This window comes from Oncorhynchus masou, unplaced genomic scaffold, assembly GCF_036934945.1.
Source record: "Oncorhynchus masou masou isolate Uvic2021 unplaced genomic scaffold, UVic_Omas_1.1 unplaced_scaffold_4651, whole genome shotgun sequence".
Classification (NCBI taxonomy): domain Eukaryota; kingdom Metazoa; phylum Chordata; class Actinopteri; order Salmoniformes; family Salmonidae; genus Oncorhynchus; species Oncorhynchus masou.
Window position 1 is genome coordinate 9,283 of NW_027011046.1, and position 17,388 is coordinate 26,670.

At 42.8% G+C, this 17,388-nt stretch overlaps 1 long non-coding RNA gene across 1 annotated transcript; it reads right to left on the bottom strand.

The window, feature by feature from the left end:
• Nucleotides 1-487: 487 nt before the first annotated feature.
• Nucleotides 488-7,327, bottom strand: LOC135535248 (uncharacterized). Its single transcript, XR_010454836.1, has 3 exons — nucleotides 7,289-7,327; nucleotides 4,648-4,786; nucleotides 488-544 (listed from the first exon to the last, which is right to left on the bottom strand). It is a non-coding gene; the product is annotated as an uncharacterized LOC135535248 (long non-coding RNA).
• Nucleotides 7,328-17,388: the final 10,061 nt, after the last annotated feature.

Here is a 17,388-nt window from a genome sequence, read left to right on the forward strand (position 1 = left end):
TGACCTTGTGGAAACTGCCATAGAACATCTTCTTGATGTCAGGCTCGTCAAAAGTGACTGTCTGGAAGTCTCCCTTGTAGTCGTAGTTGAAGAACGTCAGAGTCTTCCCACCATCTGACAGAGACCGAAACAGAGACAGGCAGACAGACAGAGAATTAGGGACAGTACATTCTACACAAACCCACAAGCCCACATCCCAGAGTCCTCTGCCTTGGTCTTCTGTTCTGTGTGTTCAGTCTATGTCTCTCTCACACAATAGCTGGAAACTAGCTCTGCAGCCCACACACTTTTGTAAACCACAGACCTCAATTGCAGAGTATGTGATATGCAGGTTAACCTTAACCTTCACTCAAACCACAGGGCCAGGGTTCAGGAAGTGATGAGGAACAGACTGTACGTACTGTCCAGGATGACCCCCCACCAGGGGTTCATTGTCTTTGTTGAGGATCTCCCACAATGCAAAGGGCTCCTGGGGGTGTCTGGTAGCAGGCGGAACAGGATGGTGATGGTGTAGTCAGAGGGCAAACCTTCTGGGTGGAGGTACCTGGAGAAAGACAGACAGAGGCGGCAGTGTAGCCTAGTGGTTAGAGCGTTGGACTAGTAACCGAAAGGTTGCAAGTTCAAATCCCCGAGCTGACAAGGTACAAAATCTGTCGTTCTGCCCCTGAACAGGCAGTTAACCCACTGTTCCCAGGCCGTCATTGAAAATAAGAATTTGTTCTTAACTGACTTGCCTAGTAAAACAAAAGGTAAAATAAAGGTAAAAAAAAAAGAGACAGAGACAGACAGACAGACAGAGTTACTTAACTGGCAGCCAGATAATGTGAATGGTTCAAGATGGCAGTTGGCAAATTCTATGCCTACACTGTAATGGGAAGTCCTGATACCTGATGCAGAGTAATGGGAAGTCCTGATATCTGATATCTGATACAGAGTAATGGGAAGTCCTGATACCTGATACAGAGTAATGGGAAGTCCTGATACCTGATATCTGATACAGAGCAATGGGAAGTCCTGATACCTGATACAGAGTAATGGGAAGTCCTGATATCTGATGCAGAGTAATGGGAAGTCCTGATACCTGATACAGAGTAATGGGAAGTCCTGATATCTGATACAGAGTAATGGGAAGTCCTGATACCTGATACAGAGTAATGGGAAGTCCTGATACCTGATACAGAGTAATGGAAGTCCTGATACCTGATACAGAGTAATGGGAAGTCCTGATATCTGATACAGAGTAATGGGAAGTCCTGATATCTGATACAGAGTAATGGGAAGTCCTGATACCTGATACAGAGTAATGGGAAGTCCTGATACCTGATACAGAGTAATGGGAAGTCCTGATATCTGATACAGAGTAATGGGAAGTCCTGATATCTGATGCAGAGTAATGGGAAGTCCTGATACCTGATGCAGAGTAATGGGAAGTCCTGATATCTGATATCTGATACAGAGTAATGGGAAGTCCTGATATCTGATACAGAGTAATGGGAAGTCCTGATATCTGATGCAGAGTAATGGGAAGTCCTGATACCTGATACAGAGTAATGGGAAGTCCTGATACCTGATACAGAGTAATGGGAAGTCCTGATACCTGATACAGAGTAATGGGAAGTCCTGATATCTGATACAGAGTAATGGGAAGTCCTGATATCTGATACAGAGTAATGGGAAGTCCTGATATCTGATACAGAGTAATGGGAAGTCCTGATATCTGATACAGAGTAATGGGAAGTCCTGATACCTGATACAGAGTAATGGGAAGTCCTGATACCTGATACAGAGTAATGGGAAGTCCTGATATCTGATACCTGATGCAGAGTAATGGGAAGTCCTGATATCTGATACAGAGTAATGGGAAGTCCTGATATCTGATGCAGAGTAATGGGAAGTCCTGATACCTGATACAGAGTAATGGGAAGTCCTGATACCTGATGCAGAGTAATGGGAAGTCCTGATATCTGATACAGAGTAATGGGAAGTCCTGATATCTGATACCTGATGCAGAGTAATGGGAAGTCCTGATACCTGATACAGAGTAATGGGAAGTCCTGATATCTGATACAGAGTAATGGGAAGTCCTGATATCTGATACCTGATGCAGAGTAATGGGAAGTCCTGATATCTGATACAGAGTAATGGGAAGTCCTGATATCTGATGCAGAGTAATGGGAAGTCCTGATATCTGATACAGAGTAATGGGAAGTCCTGATACCTGATGCAGAGTAATGGGAAGTCCTGATATCTGATACCTGATACAGAGTAATGGGAAGTCCTGATACCTGATACAGAGTAATGGGAAGTCCTGATATCTGATGCAGAGTAATGGGAAGTCCTGATACCTGATATCTGATGCAGAGTAATGGGAAGTCCTGATATCTGATACAGAGTAATGGGAAGTCCTGATACCTGATGCAGAGTAATGGGAAGTCCTGATACCTGATATCTGATACAGAGTAATGGGAAGTCCTGATATCTGATACAGAGTAATGGGAAGTCCTGATACCTGATGCAGAGTAATGGGAAGTCCTGATACCTGATATCTGATGCAGAGTAATGGGAAGTCCTGATATCTGATACAGAGTAATGGGAAGTCCTGATACCTGATATCTGATGCAGAGTAATGGGAAGTCCTGATATCTGATACAGAGTAATGGGAAGTCCTGATACCTGATATCTGATACAGAGTAATGGGAAGTCCTGATACCTGATATCTGATGCAGAGTAATGGGAAGTCCTGATATCTGATACAGAGTAATGGGAAGTCCTGATATCTGATACAGAGTAATGGGAAGTCCTGATACCTGATACAGAGTAATGGGAAGTCCTGATATCTGATACAGAGTAATGGGAAGTCCTGATATCTGATGCAGAGTAATGGGAAGTCCTGATATCTGATGCAGAGTAATGGGAAGTCCTGATATCTGATGCAGAGTAATGGGAAGTCCTGATATCTGATGCAGAGTAATGGGAAGTCCTGATATCTGATACAGAGTAATGGGAAGTCCTGATATCTGATGCAGAGTAATGGGAAGTCCTGATATCTGATGCAGAGTAATGGGAAGTCCTGATATCTGATACCTGATACAGAGTAATGGGAAGTCCTGATACCTGATATCTGATACAGAGTAATGGGAAGTCCTGATATCTGATGCAGAGTAATGGGAAGTCCTGATACCTGATATCTGATACAGAGTAATGGGAAGTCCTGATATCTGATACAGAGTAATGGGAAGTCCTGATATCTGATACCTGATGCAGAGTAATGGGAAGTCCTGATACCTGATGCAGAGTAATGGGAAGTCCTGATACCTGATACAGAGTAATGGGAAGTGCTGATACCTGATACAGAGTAATGGGAAGTTCATTTGACTGGCTTATCTTACCTTCATACAACAAATGCCATAATGGCCCTTCTGATGACATTATTTACTCTATACATGATCTAGTATGTGACTGAGTGATGCTTGGATATGGGCCGTGGTGTTTGCAGGTCACCCTGAAGACATCATTTAGAGGTGCTGAGTCCCTCCACTGCAATAACACAATCCCCTCTGAACATTATGAAAGTAGAAGTCTAAACTAAATATTATCCTCAGTAGGAGTAGAGCTACATCTGTCAACACGCACGCACGCACGCACGCACGCACATGCACACACTTCACATGTGATTAGACTCCCCTAAGTGATTTTCATTGGCAATAACTTTGTATTGTTTGAGGGACCTTGAAAATAACTGGCCGCTATTTCAAAGAGCTCTGGTGTTTGTCTTCGGCTAGCAAGTGGGGTTGACCCTCTCTTGACGTTTTGAAGTACAAGTCTCCTACTAGCTACTGGGGTTGACCCTCCCCTGACGTTTTAAAGTACAACTCTCCTGCTAACAACTGGGTTTGACCCTCCCTTGATGTTTTGAAGTACAAGTTTCCCATAGAGGATGAGGAAGGCCCCTCTAGGAGGAGGACAAGGACAGTTCAGGAACAACCTCTTCCTCCAGGCATAGACACGTCTGTGTGTCTGAAAGGATTGGATGGGTATCAGCGATTCTGTATGGCAAAACTTCCACCTGACCTATCAGAGGGAAACTTCCACCTGACCTATCAGAGGGAAACTTCCACCTGACCTATCAGAGGGAAACTTCCACCTGACCTATCAGAGGGAAACTTCCACCTGACCTATCAGAGAGAAACGTCCACCTGACCTATCAGAGGGAAACTTCCACCTGACCTATCAGAGGGAAACTTCCACCTGACCTATCAGAGGGAAACTTCTACCTGACCTATCAGAGGGAAACTTCTACCTGACCTATCAGAGGGAAACTTCCACCTGACCTATCAGAGGGAAACTTCCACCTGACCTATCAGAAGGAAACTTCCACCTGACCTATCAAAGGGAAACTTCCACCTGACCTATCAGAGGGAAACTTCCACCTGACCTATCAGAGATAAACTTCCACCTGACCTATCAGAAGGAAGCTTCCACCGAACCTATCATTTGGGGAAGCTGTTGGAGTATACTCCAGGAATAATATGCCAAGAGTGGACACTGGAGGAGAGAGGTGGAGCTCAGTGTGGACCCTAGCTGATCTTCTACCTCTCATCGCCATGACAACCACACTGACAAAACACAGAACCTAGCAGAACCTACTTGGTGGGCTGTGAGACCAGGGCATCTTTGCGCAGTCTGTAGCAGGGGAAGCTGTTGAAGGAGCCTGGTTCCAGGGACACTCCCTCTACGTTACTGTACTCCTTCTCTACCAGGCCAAACATGTCCATCATCCTGAAGCCTAAGGAGGGAAGGAGCAGAACACACATCTATGCTATAACCACTCCATAGAGAACCATAGAGAACCACAGAGAACCATAGAGAACAACAAAGAACCATAGAGAACAACAAAGAATCATAGAGAACTACAAAGAACCATAGAGAACAACAGAGACAACAGAGAACCATAGAGAACAACAGAGAACAATAGAAAACAACAGAGACAACAGAGAAAACAGAGAACCATAGAAAACAACAGAGACAACAAAGAACAACAGAGAACCATAGAGAACAACAGAGAACAATAGAGAACAACAGAGAACAACAGAGAACCATAGAGAACAACAGAGAACCATAGAGAACAACAGAGAACAATAAAGACAACAGAGAACCATAGAGAACAACAGAGAACAATAGAGAACAACAGAGAACAACAGAGAACCATAGAGAACAACAGAGAACCATAGAGAACAACAGAGAACAATAAAGACAACAGAGAACCATAAAAAACAACAGAGAACCATAGAGAACAACAGAGAACAATAGAGAACCATAGAGAACAACAGAGAACCATAGAGAACCACAGAGAACCATAGAGAACAACAGAGAACCATAGAGCACAACAGCGAACCATAGAGAACAACAGAGAACCATAGAGAAACATAGAGAACCATAGAGAACAACAGAGAACCATAGAGAACACCATAGAACCATAGAGAACAACAGAGAACCATAGAGAACAACAGAGAACCATAGAGAAGCATAGAGGCCCATAGAGAACAACAGAGAACCATAGAGAACAACAGAGAACCATAGAGAACAACAGAGAACCATAGAGAAACATAGAGAACCATAGAGAACAACAGAGAACCATAGAGAACCCGTAGAGATAATAGAATACTAGAATAAAATGGTACACATTTTTATCTTCAAGCAACAAAATGGGCCAAGGCAGTAAATAGTGTTTAGGTGCTGGATATATATACATAGTAATAATAACATCATTCTGTCAACCCCTCTCCCTCTGGATAGTATTTCCTATCCCCACCCGGCAAAGGAAAGGGGAACTCTGTCAAAAATCCTACGAGAAACAGTGACATTCACTCTGAATGACCTAAAATGATGAATTCCATATTGGTCTTTCACAGGCAGGCCAACCCAAGCTGTTCTGTGCAGTAGGATAATAGTAGGTCTACTATTGAAACAGATAAATGAGGCTGTCAACTGAGTCAGGAATTCACAGGTTTCTGATCTTTTTTTTCTCCTTCAGGTTTTCGCTCTTAAAGTCACACTTTCTTACTATAAAAAACAACAGAAATGGATGTTCTAAGCCCATAACAATGCCTTAACCACATTAGGAGAACACTTTTGAGGTCTGAGAAAAGCGAAGAAATTTAGATTTTTTAGTGTCGTTACCCTTTAATATAAGTGGTTAGCTGTATTTCCACAGCACATGAGATGGGGTTTGCCAAACAAACAGCCACTGGATTGATGTAAATAATCATGATATCATTCTGCCAGGCAGGCATAGGCTACTTTGTAGCAGGTAACATTTCATTGAGAAGGTTTTTGGCAAAGCCTTACCACCAATCAGAAGACGGTTAGGACTGTCATCAGCATCACTATATTTTTCCTTGTTCCTTAAATGTTTAAAATTGGACGTTTTACTTCATATTATGAGGCATGTCTTGCCTCCCTTTAAAGCAGCTTAAAGCCTAAAATGGGGGGAAAAAATTCACATTTGAAGCTTAACATTGTGATGTGTTCCATCAGCCTTACTGATACGGTGTACACCTCAACTACACTACTTTGATGCGCATCGTAGGGATTAAGAAGTGAGTACACACAATGCCCGGTGTTAGATACGGTGGTACACGGTGTATACCCTCCACTACACTACTTTGATGCGCATCGTAGGGATTAAGAAGTGAGTACACACAATGCCCGGTGTTAGATACGGTGGTACACAGTGTATACCCTCCACTACACTACTTTGACGTGCATCGTAGGGATTAAGAAGTGAGTACACACAATGCCCAGTGTTAGATACGGCGGCAGTGTAGCCTAGTGGTTAGAGCGTTGGCCTAGTAACCAGAAGGTTGCGAGTTCAAACCCCCGAGCTGACAAGGTACAAATCTGTCGTTCTGTCCCTGAACAGGCAGTTAACCCACTGTTCCTAGGCCGTCATTGAAAATAAGAGTTTGTTCTTAACTGACTTGCCTGGTTAAATAAAGGTAAAAAAAATGTTTTTTTAAAGATACGGTGGTACACGGTGTATACCCTCCACTACACTCCTGACTCTATGTAACTCTGACTGGATTTGAACCAGAATCACATGGCAGATGACATGTTGCTCCTGACAACAGCCTCTGACACGGTGACCATATCTATACAGTCCTGTGAATGACTAAGTGGGATCAGACAATCCACATTGACTGTAGATCGAGAGGGGTTTATCTCAATAGGGATACACATTCTATGACTATAAAGCAGTAACCAGCTGTGTGTGTTTTACATAGTTTACCTGCTATGGTGTTGCCGCTCATCAGAACCGATGGACAAGCTAAAACAAGATGGATGAAAGGGTTGGTTAAATAATGAACAGGATATCAATCACTGTCATTTCATCATGAATCAAGATCCTATTATTAAGATTTAAATGTGGATGAATCCTCTTCTTTGTAATAATAACTAATCCATTAAACCACATGATCAAATCTACCATTTGTCTCTATTCTACAGTAGATTATATCAGTTCTGGGAACCACATGATCAAACCTACCATCTGCCTCTATTCTACAGTAGATTATATCAGTTGACCAAACCTACCATCTGTCTCTATTCTACAGTAGATTATATCAGTTGACCAAACCTACCATCTATCTCTATTCTACAGTAGATTATATCAGTTGACCAAACCTACCATCTGTCTCTATTCTACAGTAGATTATATCAGTTGACCAAACCTACCATCTGTCTCTATTCTACAGTAGATTATATCAGTTGACCAAACCTACCATCTGTCTCTATTCTACAGTAGATTATATCAGTTGACCAAACCTACCATCTGTCTCTATTCTACAGTAGATTATATCAGTTGACCAAACCTACCATCTATCTCTATTCTACAGTAGATTATATCAGTTGACCAAACCTACCATCTGTCTCTATTCTACAGTAGATTATATCAGTTGACCAAACCTACCATCTGTCTCTATTCTACAGTAGATTATATCAGTTCTGGAACATTCTTCCAATGGCAGCTACTTCAGTTCTGGCGGTATTTCCATTAGCAGTGGCAGCCTCACACACAAAAGTGATCAGCTGCTCCTCAATTTTCTTGACAGCGTCCAAATCGTCCACAAAGAAGACGTGTCTGTCGCTGGGTTTTGCTGGCGATGTTCACCAACTCTCCGTAGTCCGCATCAGCAAAGCCAATGGCAAAGATGATGCAGCCTTCAAAGGACATACATTGTTAAGATTTGAAAACAATATTTTGTTTTTCTTCAGCAATAAAGCAAAACAATTCAAAGGAAACTATTTGATTGGCCTATCTTACCACTCTCTGGCTTGCTAAGTGACCCTTCTACCACGAACATATTTCTCTCTAAGTTTTGTTTTTGGGTTGAGAGCCATGAACAGTTCTGTTACAACAATATAATACAATGGAATAGTGTATTGTCCTCAGAGGAAGAAACATGGGTTTTATCCAAAATAACACCCTATTCCCTATTCCCACACTACTATTGGCCAGAGTAGTGCACTATACAGTACAGAGAATAGGGCACTATTTGGGACTCACACTATGCCACTCACCTTCCATCTGCATCTCCTTGGAGACCTTGTTGACATCGTCTTGGGAACGGCCATCGGTGAGGACCACCAGTACCTTAGGAAACCCCCTCCTCACTCCTCCCTCTGAGGTGAAGATAGATTCCTTCACATGCTTAATGGCCCGGCCTGGATGGATAGGGACATAGAGTTATATTTCTATGGATAGGAATGACAGAGATCATATCTACACATCACAGCCTGTTGTTAATGTATGGACGACTATCAGACCATATCTATACAGCCTGTTGTTAATGTGTGGACGACTATCAGACCATATCTATACAGCCTGTTGTTAATGTATGGACGACTATCAGACCATATCTATACAGCCTGTTGTTAATGTATGGACGACTATCAGACCATATCTATACAGCCTGTTGTTAATGTGTGGACGACTATCAGACCATATCTATACAGCCTGTTGTTAATGTGTGGACGACTATCAGACCATATCTATACAGCCTGTTGTTAATGTGTGGACGACTATCAGACCATATCTATACAGCCTGTTGTTAATGTGTGGACGACTATCAGACCATATCTATACAGCCTGTTGTTAATGTGTGGACGACTATCAGATCATATCTATACAGCCTGTTGTTAATGTGTGGACGACTATCAGACCATATCTGTACAGCCTGTTGTTAATGTATGGACGACTATCAGACCATATCTATACAGCCTGTTGTTAATGTGTGGACGACTATCAGACCATATCTATACAGCCTGTTGTTAATGTGTGGACGACTATCAGACCATATCTATACAGCCTGTTGTTAATGTGTGGACGACTATCAGACCATATATGTGGATGGATAGGGAAGACAGGCACATCAGGAGCAACTAATAATAATAATAACAAGAATAATAATAGTATTAATAACAATAATAACAACAATAATAAAAAATAGTATTAATAACAATAATAACAACAACAATAATAAAAAATAGTATTCATAACAATAATAATAACAATAATAATAATAATAATAATAAAAAATAGTATTAATAACAATAATAATTACAATAATAATAACAATAATAATAAAAAATAGTATTAATAACAATAATAATAACAATAATAATTAAAAATAGTATTAATAACAACAATAATAATAATAGTATAAATAACAGTAATAATAACAATAATAACAACAATAATAGTACTAACAACAACAATAATAGTAATAATACCAACAACAATAATAACAGTAATAATAACAACAATAATAATAGTAATAGTACCAACAATAATAATAATAATAGTATTAATAACAATAACAGTAACAATAACAATAATATTAATAACAGTAATAATAATAACAATAATATTAATAACAGTAATAATAATAATAATAATATTAATAACAGTAATAATAATAAGAATACTAATAATATTAATAACAGTAATAATAATAATAAGAATAATAATATTAATAACAGTAATAATAATAATATTAATATTAATAACAGTAATAATAATAAGAATACTAATAATATTAATAACAGTAATAATAATAATAATAAGAATAATAATATTAATAACAGTAATAATAATAATAATAATATTAATAACAGTAATAATAATAAGAATACTAATAATATTAATAACAGTAATAATAATAATAAGAATAATAATATTAATAACAGTAATAATAATAATAATAATATTAATAACAGTAATAATAATAATAATAATATTAATAACAGTAATAATAATAAGAATACTAATAGTATTAATAACAATAACAATAACAATAACAGTAATAACAGTAATAATTACAGTAATAATAATAATAGTAACAGTAACAATAACAATAATAGTAATAATAACAATAATATTAATAACAGTAATAATAACAATAATAGTCATAATTACAGTAATAATAATAATAGTAACAGTAACAATAACAATAATAGTAATAATTACAGTAATAATAATAATAACAATTATAGTAATAATTACAGTAATAACAATAATTACACCAATAATAATACCAGTAATAATAACAATAATAATAGTCATAATAGTCATAATAACAGTAATCATAATCATAATAATAATAACATTAATAATAGTAATACCAGTAATAATAACAATAATAACATTAATAATAATAATAATAATAATAATATAATATCTATCAGAACTAATCTAGCTAAACTGTTTAATGAATGGCTGTCAGGGGGAGACAACCCTGTTCCTGGAGTGCTGCAACTCAGCACCACACCTGACCAACTGCGCTAATTGATCAGGTCAGTTCAGCCTAAATTCAAACACCTGGTCTTCCTGGTTGATTAAATCCCCAAACCTGCGGCCCTCCCGGACCAGGGCTGCCTGCCACTGATTTATTGCATTCGGGAGATGCTAATAGAGGAAATGTGAAAATCTGATAGGACACATTAAACAAAGAAAGAGGAGCCTGTCTTATCCATTCTAAAACCTTGACAGAGACAAAAATCGCCCGAGATCATGAGCCCTATTGTGGGCATCGGAGCGGTCCGTAGAGAGGGACTAACAGAGCAGAAGCAGGTGGGGATCATTGCTTCTTTTCTTTACCAATGTGCATGTCTAATATCTCTCTGATGTCGAAGGTCATTCCTTAATAGCAGCTTTTAAAAACAGCCTCCCTGGGATGTCTCTGAATAAAATATGTCTTGCATGGCTGTGCATAGCTGAGGCACGACCAGGGTACTTTGTATCATCTAATATGGAGACAGAGGATGGCTGAGCAGCTTGCTGGACGGCCATCCATCCCCTCTCTCGCCATCTCTTTCTCTCTCTCGCCATCTCTTTTCTCTTTCTCCCTCCCTCTCTCTTCTCTCTCTCTCTCTCTCCCCCTTCTCTCTCCCCTTCTCTCTCTCTCTCTCTCTCTCTCTCTCTCTCTCTCTCTCTCTCTCTCTCTCTCTCTCTCTCTCTCTCTCTCTCTCTCTCTCTCTCTCTCTCTCTCTCTCTCTCTCTCTCTCTCTCTCTCCTCTCTCTCTCTCCTCTCTCTCTCTCTCTCTCTCTCTCTCTCTCTCCCCCTCCTCTCTCTCTCTCTCTCTCCATCCCTCTTTTCTCAGCTGTCTCTGTGAGCTTTATTAAAGTGCCTTTCAGTGAAGATGAATGACAGGCAGAGCTAGTGAACATCACTCTTGTACCAGGGAGAGTTATGTCTGTTTCAGCATGGTATTATATTAAACAGAGGTCAAATTGGAATCACAATATCCATCCAGCCAGGCATGAAGACATGCTGGCCTCTATCACTGTGAGAGTGTTGTGGTAGATTTGTGTGTGTGTGTGTGTGTGTGTGTTTGTTTGTTTGTGTGTGCGGCTGCCAGGGTCCTGAGTGGAATATCACACCATCAATCAAATGCTGTCCATCTCAGACGTGTGTGAAATGTGTTTCTTGTACATAAATCCTCAGGCTCATTTTCCTGGCCGTCAGCTTCCTTTCTTTGCCTCCAAACTTACAACAAGATCTTAACAACAAGTTCCCAGAAATACTCCTCCTCAACCAAGACCTGAATGACCTCGTCAACAACAACAACTATACATCGGGCTGCAGCCAGAAACACAAAGAAAACACATGTATTCTAGGTAACTAGGTGAAGGCGACGTTCCAGACCTGTTTGTGCTGTTTTGGCAACTCCATTACTGTCATTTGTCATGTTTGGTGTGACAATAACAGCAATGGGGTTGGCAAGACAGCACAAACAGATCTGGGTGAAGACTCCACTGCAATACCTTCTTTGTGTTTATTAAACCTCAGACTCAGACGTGATTGGTGGTTAAAAAAAGGGAATGAGGCCAGGCCAATCATGTTGATCCGCTGTTAGAATCCCTCAGTACAGTATGAATACTATATGGGGCACAGAGGGATCAGCCCTAATACCAGCAGCTACTGGAAATCAATCATCTCAAGCTCCAAATGAAAAGACAGTCAAGCTAAAGCCTTAATGAATAAATGCAGAGTGAACATAATCGCTCTCTCTGTGTGTGTGTGTGTGTGTGTGTGTGTGTGTGTGTGTGTGTGTGTGTAGACATGTACAGAACACCAAAGGGTCACATCTACAGCTCTACAGCCAGACTCCCTGAGAGAGAGACGGAGAGAGAGAGAGAGAGAGAGAGAGAGAGAGAGAGAGAGGCCTCAGCTTGCATCTCTAGCCAGAGAAAACATGTCCTCTGTGGGTAGCGCTGGTAGTCCCTTCCCCCCTGGGGTAGAGCAGAGAAGCTGTATGTGTAGACAAGGTGTTTCATTTCTAACACTGCTGCCAGGATTAGTCTGCAAACCTGCTGTGCAAATATTGTAAGGGACAGGAGCACTATGCACAAAAATAAATTCCCAACTGCATAGAATCTCTCTCTTCCTTAGTCATACACTCGGTTGTTAGACTTGCGATAGAGTTTCAGCAATACAATTACACACTGTAGATTCCTTCAGAGACATCAAGGGCAGAAACTGAGCTCAAGTGTGAGATTCCTTCTTTCCCCACAAAGGAGGCGGCTGTCAGCAAACTGACACTGTCTTGTGGGCACTGAAAGCACCTGTTTCCACCTCCTAAAGCAGGGGAATAAGGAACAGAGCTCGCTGGGACCGACGACCATACAAGCCAGGCCATCCTGCTTCTCCCATAGCAGTCAGGGTAAATGGGACGGTGTGTGTGTGTGTGTATGTGTCTGTGTGTGTATGTGTGCAGAAGGCTTTAGTACACACCTGTCTTGGTGTTCCCTCCCTTGTATGTGATTCGCCTGATGGCGTCGAGCAGCGTTCCTTGTTAGCGTATGAGTTCAGCTTGAACTCGGTCCTGGCATCATCACTGAACTGTGCTATAGCAACCTGTCAGTAAGAGAGAAAGGGGAGAGAGAGAGAGAGGGAGAGAGGGAGAAAGAGAAGAGGGAGAGAGAGGGAAGAGAGAAGAGACGAGAGAGAGAGAGAGAAAGAAAGAAAGAGAGAGGAGCGAGAGAGAGAGAAAGAAAGAAAGAGAGAGGAGAGAGCGAGAGAGAGAGAGAGAAAGAAAGAAAGAGAGAGGAGAGAGAGAGAGAGAAAGAAAGAAAAGGAGAGAGAGAGAGAAAGAAAGAGAGAGGAGAGAGGGAGAGTGAGTGAGAAAAGGAGAGAGAGAGAGAAAGAAAGAGAGAGGAGAGAGAGAGAGAGTGAGAAAAGGAGAGAGAGAGAGGGAGGTATAAAAGCTTTCACCACACCCAGAGATAACTCTAACAGTGTTTTTGGCTTGGGGGGGTTTAGGGGTTGTTTATAATTTGGAATGTTGAACATGAATCTGTTCTAAAAAATGTAGAAAATAACTTTACAGAACAAAAAATATAAACGCAACATGCAACAATTTCAAAGATTTTACTGAGTTACAGTTCATATGAGGAAATCAGTCAACTGAAATAAATTCATTAGGCCTTAATCTATGGATTTCATATGACCGGGTCACAGATACCATAAAACTATGGGCCTCACAATTGTCCTCAGGAGGTTGTCGCGGTATCTCTGTTCATTCAAACAGCCATCGATAAAATGCAATTTTGTTTGTTGTCCGTAGCCTATGCCTGCCCATACCATTAACCCCACCATCACCATGGGGCACTCTGTTCACAACGTAGACATCAGCAAACCGCTCGACTACATGACGCCATACACGTGGTCTGCGGTTGTGAGGCCGGTTGGATGTACTGCCAAATTCTATAAAATGACATTGGCGGCGGTTTATGGGAGGAAATTAACATTCAATTCTCTGGCAACAGCTCTGGTAGACATTCCTGCAGTCAGCGTGCCAATTGCACGCTCCTTCAAAACTTGAGACATCTGTGGCATTGTCTTGTGTGACAACAATTCACATTTTAGAGTGGCCTTTTATTGTCTCCAGCACAAGGTGCACCTGTGTAATGTTCATGCTGTTTAATAATCAGCTTCTTGATATGCCACAACTGTCAGGTGGCTGGATTATCTTGGCAAAGGTGAAATGCTCACTAACAGGGATGTAAACAGATTTGTTCACAACGTTTTTAGAGAAATAATCTTTTTGTGTGTATGGAACATTTCTGGGATCTTTTATTTCAGCTCATGAAACATGGGACCAACACTTCACATGTTGCGTTTATATTTGTGTAAGTTGCCAATAAAGAACCCAGAACTTATAGTCGCATACTGAATGCACGCTTTCATTGGCATCTTAGCAACTATTTTGCAACATCTTTGGAACAGATGTCTGTTACTCACTCTCCTTATGTCTCCTCGGGAATCTATCCCTGTCCCTCAACGTCCCGCTTCCCTTCTCACTCTCCTTATGTCCCCCCAGGAATCTATCCCTGTCCCTCCTCTTCCCTCAACGTCTCGCTTCCCTTCTCACTCTCCTTATGTCTCCTCGGGAATCTATCCCTGTCCCTCCTCTTCCCTCAACGTCCCGCTTCCCTTCTCACTCTCCTTATGTCCCCCCGGGAATCTATCCCTGTCCCTCCTCTTCCCTCAATGTCTCGCTTCCCTTCTCACTCTCCTTATGTCCCCCCAGGAATCTATCCCTGTCCCTCCTCTTCCCTCAACGTCTCGCTTCCCTTCTCACTCTCCTTATGTCTCCTCGGGAATCTATCCCTGTCCCTCCTCTTCCCTCAACGTCTCGCTTCCCTTCTCACTCTCCTTATGTCCCCAGAGGAATCTATCCCTGTCCCTCCTCTTCCCTCAACGTCTCGCTTCCCTTCTCACTCTCCTTATGTCCCCCCAGGAATCTATCCCTGTCCCTCCTCTTCCCTCAACGTCCCGCTTCCCTTCTCACTCTCCTTATGTCCCCTCGGGAATCTATCCCTGTCCCTCCTCTTCCCTCAACGTCTCGCTTCCCTTCTCACTCTCCTTATGTCCCCCCAGGAATCTATCCCTGTCCCTCCTCTTCCCTCAACGTCTCGCTTCCCTTCTCACTCTCCTTATGTCCCCCCGGGAATCTATCCCTGTCCCTCCCTCTTCCCTCAACGTCCGCTTCCCTTCTCACTCTCCTTATGTCCCCTCGGGAATCTATCCCTGTCCCTCCTCTTCCCTCAACGTCTTGCTTCCCCTTCTCACTCTCCCTTATGTCCCCCCAGGAATCTATCCCTGTCCCTCCTCTTCCCTCAACGTCTCGCTTCCCTTCTCACTCTCCTTATGTCCCCCCAGGAATCTATCCCTGTCCCTCCTCTTCCCTCAACGTCTCGCTTCCCTTCTCACTCTCCTTATGTCCCCAGAGGAATCTATCCCTGTCCCTCCTCTTCCCTCAACGTCTCGCTTCCCTTCTCACTCTCCTTATGTCTCCTAGGGAATCTATCCCTGTCCCTCCTCTTCCCTCAACGTCTCGCTTCCCTTCTCACTCTCCTTATGTCCCCCCAGGAATCTATCCCTGTCCCTCCTCTTCCCTCAACGTCTCGCTTCCCTTCTCACTCTCCTTATGTCCCCAGAGGAATCTATCCCTGTCCCTCTCTTCCCTCAACGTCTCGCTTCCCTTCACTCTCCTTATGTCCCCCCAGGAATCTATCCCTGTCCCTCCTCTTCCCTCAACGTCCGCTTCCCTTCTCACTCTCCTTATGTCCCCTCGGGGAATCTATCCCTGTCCCTCCCTCTTCCCTCAACGCCTCGCTTCCCTTCTCACTCTCCTTATGTCCCCCCAGGAATCTATCCCTGTCCCCCTCTTCCCTCAACGCCTCGCTTCCCTTCTCACTCTCCTTATGTCCCCCGGGGAATCTATCCCTGTCCCTCCTCTTCCCTCAACGTCTCGCTTCCCTTCTCACTCTCCTTATGTCCCCCCAGGAATCTATCCCTGTCCCTCCTCTTCCCTCAACGTCTCGCTTCCCTTCTCACTCTCCTTATGTCCCCCCAGGAATCTATCCCTGTCCCTCCTCTTCCCTCAACGTCTCGCTTCCCTTCTCACTCTCCTTATGTCCCCAGGAATATATCCCTGTCCCTCCTCTTCCCTCAACGTCTCGCTTTCCTTCTCCCACTCTCCTTATGTCCCCAGAGGAATCTATCCCTGTCCCTCCTCTTCCCTCAACGTCTCGCTTCCCTTCTCACTCTCCTTATGTCTCCTAAGGAATCTATCCCTGTCCTCCTCTTCCCTCAACGTCTGGCCCTTCTCACTCTCCTTATGTCCCCCAGGAATCTATCCCTGTCCCTCCTCTTCCCTCAACGTCTCGCTTCCCTTCTCACTCTCCTTATGTCCCCCCGGGAATCTATCCCTGTCCCTCCTCTTCCCTCAACGTCTCGCTTCCCTTCTCACTCTTCTTATGTCCCCAGAGGAATCTATCCCTGTCCCTCCTCTTCCCTCAATGTCCCGCTTCCCTTCTCACTCTCCTTATGTCCCCCCAGGAATCTATCCCTGTCCCTCCTCTTCCCTCAACGTCTCGCTTCCCTTCTCACTCTCCTTATGTCCCCCCGGGAATCTATCCCTGTCCCTCCTCTTCCCTCAACGTCCCGCTTCCCTTCTCACTCTCCTTATGTCCCCCCGGGAATCTATCCCTGTCCCTCCTCTTCCCTCAATGTCTCGCTTCCCTTCTCACTCTCCTTATGTCCCCCCAGGAATCTATCCCTGTCCCTCCTCTTCCCTCAACGTCTCGCTTCCCTTCTCACTCTCCTTATGTCCCCCCAGGAATCTATCCCTGTCCCTCCTCTTCCCTCAACGTCTCGCTTCCCTTCTCACTCTCCTTATGTATCCTCGGGAATCTATCCCTGTCCCTCCTCTTCCCTCAACGTCCCGCTTCCCTTCTCACTCTCCTTATGTCCCCCAGGAATCTATCCCTGTCCCTCCTCTTCCCTCAACGTCTCGCTTCCCTTCTCACTCTCCTTATGT